Genomic DNA, 4581 nt, shown 5'->3' on the forward strand with positions numbered 1-4581 from the left:
CTAGTACTTCGGGAGGCCAAGGTAAGTGGATCACTTGAGGCCAGGAGTTCAAGAACAGCCTGGCCAACATGGTGAAACCCCATCTCTCCCCACAAAATACAAAAAATTAGCAGGGCATGGTGGTGTGCACCTGTAGTCCCAGCTACTTGGGAGGCTGAGGTCGGAGAATCACTTGAACCCAGGATGGGAGGCAGATTGCAGTGAGCCGAGATCATGCCACTGCACTCCAGCCTGGGCAACAGAGTGAGACCCTGCCTCAAAAAGAAAAAAAAAAAAGAGAGAAGAAAGAAAGAAAGGAGAGGGAGAGGAATAAGTAAACAAAGACTCGAGGGTATCTTCATACATATTTCTGGAGTGCTTTACAGTGAAAATATGTATGAAGATCCTCTTGAGTCTTTGTCTCTACATACTAAGCTGTACTCAGTATAGGGTAAGCAAAATTCCCTAGTCTAGGCAATAAATAAATAAATAAATAAATAAATAAATAACCTACTGAGAAAAGAACAACTTCCAGGCAGCTATGAACTGAGGAGCTCACAATGTTTTGGATGACTTATCACAAAATCATCACAAAGAGAAATTCCAGGTTTTTTTTTTTTTTTTGACGTAGTCTTGCTCTGTTGCCCAGGCTGGAGTGCAATGGCGGGATCTCGGCTCACTGCAACCTCCACCTCCCGGGTTCAAGTGATTCTCCTGCCTCAGCCTCCTGAGTAGCTGGGATTACAGGCACCCATCACTACGTCCAGCTAATTTTTGTATTTTTTGTAGAGTCGGGGTTTCCCCATGTTAGTCAGGCTGGTCTCAAACTCCTGACCTAAGGTGATCCGCCCACCTTGGCCTCCCAAAGTGCTGGGATTACAGGCATGAGCCACTATGCCTGGCCCCAATTCCAGGTCTTATAAATAAAAATATTTAGCTTTAAGGTAAAAGCCACTGTAGACCTATCCTAGAAGAGGTTAAATTCAAGCTTTAATAGGGTCAAACTGATCCACAAATAAATTAACTACAGGCCAGGATAAAGCTCAACACTTGTTAAAGGAAGAGAATAAAATCTAAATTCTATCTAGCAACCAATTTAAAAAAAACTTCACTAGTCATGAAAAGAAGTAGGAAAATATGACCTTTAACAAGGAGAAAAATTAGTGAATCTAGAGACCCAAAAATGAAAGAGAAGTTAGAATTAGCAGGCAAGGACTTTAAAATTGTTGTTATAAATATATTCAATGATCTAAAGGAAAACATGAACACAATAAAGAAAGAAATGGAAACAAACCAAAAAAAGAGATCCAAATGGAAGTTCTAGAGTTAAAGAATATAATACCTGAAATGAACCCAGGAAATAGAAACTATCTAAACTGAAGCATGGAGAGAAAAGAGGATTTAAAAAATGAACAGTGTCTCAGTGATCTTTGAAACAAAATTAGCAGTCTGACTTTTGTATGATTGTAAAATTAGAAGGGAGATTAGCAGGATGGAAGGAGGCAGCAAAGAAAATGCTTCAGGAAATGACTACTAATTTTCTTTTTTTTAAATCCCCCCATAACTGTTTATAAGAATGTGAATATGTTCCAAATTAATAACTAAAAAATCAAGTTACAAAGCATGCAAAAATATAAACTAGCAATTCACCAATAGATAATAGTATCTTCATAACCCATACACTAAAATAATAAAATGGCTATAGAAGAAAAGCCAGGTGACTGACTACAGCAATGCCTTCCATGTTCCCCACACATCATGAGCAAAGCAAAAGACAAAAGATGAATTATGAACATAGTAATCTAAGCAAGCCCACATATATATATTTTTGGGGATATCCCACTATCCTAAATAGTAGTATCATTACAGCTGACACAACTTCCAGAAAACTGCTGAGTAAGTGCTTAATATTATCCACAAGAAAGCGAAACTAAATATTAGTATGCACATTTCTGAATGAGAAACTAATTGTCTCATTGATTTTAATAATGTAGTGGAAGAAAATTATATCCAGTCTCTGCGTTGCCTAAGTGCATTCTATTTAAACTCAAGGTGCTATTTCATTTCACGTACTAAAAGAATGCATGCCTTTAAGTGGTACCATTTGAGCAGAAATTCCTCATTGTATTTTTTAGACACACTGAAACCAAAGATTTAACTGAACTATATTCCATAACATACTGCAAAACTCAAATATCAGCATTGTCAAAATAATTATCCATGCCTGCTGGTAGATATGGTCATAAAACTAGGTTTTCATTTCACTTACTGGAAGGTTTTAAGATGAAATTAACACTTCAAAATTTGATACTAGCAGTATTAAACCAGTTATTGCCTGAGTAATAAAACGCCACATTATCTACCGCTGGAAAATGAGATTGCTTAAATGGTTTGGACTGCCTGATCATTGCAACAGAGGCACCTCAGATGGGATTCTACCAGTCTCACCAGTTCCCAGCCTGATGGGAAACATTATTTAACGTATGGCCCCATAAACATACTACTAATGAAACCATAACAAATCTTTTGTGTTTGTTTAGATAATTCTTCTCCAGAAAAAAAAGTCTCCCTCTCTAATCAACTCTGATGCTTACAAAAATTAAAAAACAAAATTTACTAAACTACATAAACCTATTAAGGCATTTTAGAAATTGACTTTCAGAATAATGGAACATTTTTCAGCTCTCGAAATCCTGCTATGTTTATAGGGCTACCTTAAACTTGTGGAAACATACACTGCACTGAGAGAAGAGTATATAACCTATAAGCTGCTCTGTGACAAAATGATAGCTTATTTCTAAGGTCTTGGTTTGATCTGATCAAGACCAATAGGTCTGAGCTTCTAGTGACCAAGTTCTATTATGTCCTACAGTGATGGGCTTCCAGAACGAAAAGTAAACAATAATTGAGGAATCCAAACATTTCACTTATGAAACTAAGTCTAGTGAAGCCATAGCATGAAAAAGGTTGCAATCATTTGGGATAAGTGGATAATTTTATAAAACTAAAATCAAAACACTGAAGATATGGAAAAATTCATAAGTATGAAGTAATAAGATGCAAAAATGACACAAGAATTACGAAAATATTTGCCAGGCGAGGTTTCAGAGTCCCAGCATCTAGAAGTGGTTGACTCACAGGCTGGTAAGAATTTACTGACAACAGTATAGGTTTGAAAAAGGAAAGTACTATTAGAAAGAAAGAACGTTGCTGGAGAGTGCAGCAGGGCACCTCAGTGAGAGGATGGAGTGCACCGTGGTGGATTTTTCCTTAGGAGTAGTTATGAACTTTAAGGCAGGAGCTTGAGGGTAATTGGGACCATACTAGCAACACAGGTCATAATAAATGATTACATTTCTAGTAATTTTGGTGCCTTAATGTCAGCAAGGATTGCACAATGAGTTTTGACATGGCATTCTGGAGATGTATAGAACGTCTATACATCTTTACAAACTTTAAGTTGAAAAGAGGCCTGGAACCAGATGCCAATTTTGGATACTAGGGAAGTTTAATTACTTCTAAATTCTTCAGATAAGGAGTTTTGCCTGTTTTGTGGTCAACAGGTGGTCTTTGCTCCCTTCTAAATTCCTCACATAAGGAATATTTGTCTCCAGGGCCTGTTACTGGGTGGTTTTTGTTCTCCTCAGTATTTGAATATCGGACTTGACAAATGGGCTATACATTGCCTCCCAGGGGAGAAGAGAAATGCCTTAGATGTTCTGACAGCACTGCACCTTTGGTTTGTTTTCAGTGATTGGTGGAACATGAACAGGAACCACATTATTGCTTGGGGACATGTCATTTTCGGCTCTGTCTGACATTTGCTTCTGAGAAACAATGTGAGGTATCTCTGTTAGAATTGTCTGAAAAGTAGCTTCTACATTTGTAGAGTCTAGAGCAGATGTCTCAATGAATGACAAACCATTTTTTTCTGCCAAAGCTCTTGCTTCAACTCTAGGAACTTCCCTGAGATGATGTAAATCACTCTTATTTGTCCATGATAACATGACGACAATGTTACTATCAGTGTGATCGCTCAGTTCTTTCAGCAATCATTCTGTATTTTCATATGTGAGATGTTTAGCAATGTCTTAAACCAGTAAGGCACCTACATCTCCATGATAATAAGCTTATGTTATGGCTTCGTATTACTCTTGCCCTGCTCTGTCCCACATCTGTGCCTTTATTGTTTTCCTATCAATCTGGATGCTCCTTGTTGCAAACTACTCCAATGGTGCTCTTGCTTTCCAGATTAAACTTATTTTGAGTAAATCAAGACAGGAGATTTTTCTTTCCAACACCAGAATCTCCAATAAGGATAACATTAAAGAGGTAGTCATTCTCATTGTTGCAGGTGCCCATTGCACAACTGAGGAGTGAAGGGGTAGGAGCGGTAGTAGTATCTGTGAGACTAGGGAGGCATTGCTGTTCCTAATTTTTTACATTTGATGAAAAGTACCAATCCGGAGATCCATGAATCTCAATGATCCTCAGGCAGAATAAAAACAGAGAAAACTACAAATTATATCAACACATATTGATGACAACTAATGATAAAAAGTTGCCAGACAGTGACCGAAGACTTAGATTACAATACTCAAC

At 37.5% G+C, this 4581-nt stretch overlaps 1 pseudogene; it reads right to left on the minus strand.

The window, feature by feature from the left end:
• Window positions 1-3777: 3777 nt before the first annotated feature.
• LOC129006570 (ras-related protein Rab-11A-like) lies at window positions 3778-4341 on the minus strand (annotated as a pseudogene).
• Between the last annotated feature and the right edge of the window lie 240 nt (window positions 4342-4581).

The sequence above is a fragment of the Pongo pygmaeus genome, chromosome 8, assembly GCF_028885625.2.
Source record: "Pongo pygmaeus isolate AG05252 chromosome 8, NHGRI_mPonPyg2-v2.0_pri, whole genome shotgun sequence".
Classification (NCBI taxonomy): domain Eukaryota; kingdom Metazoa; phylum Chordata; class Mammalia; order Primates; family Hominidae; genus Pongo; species Pongo pygmaeus.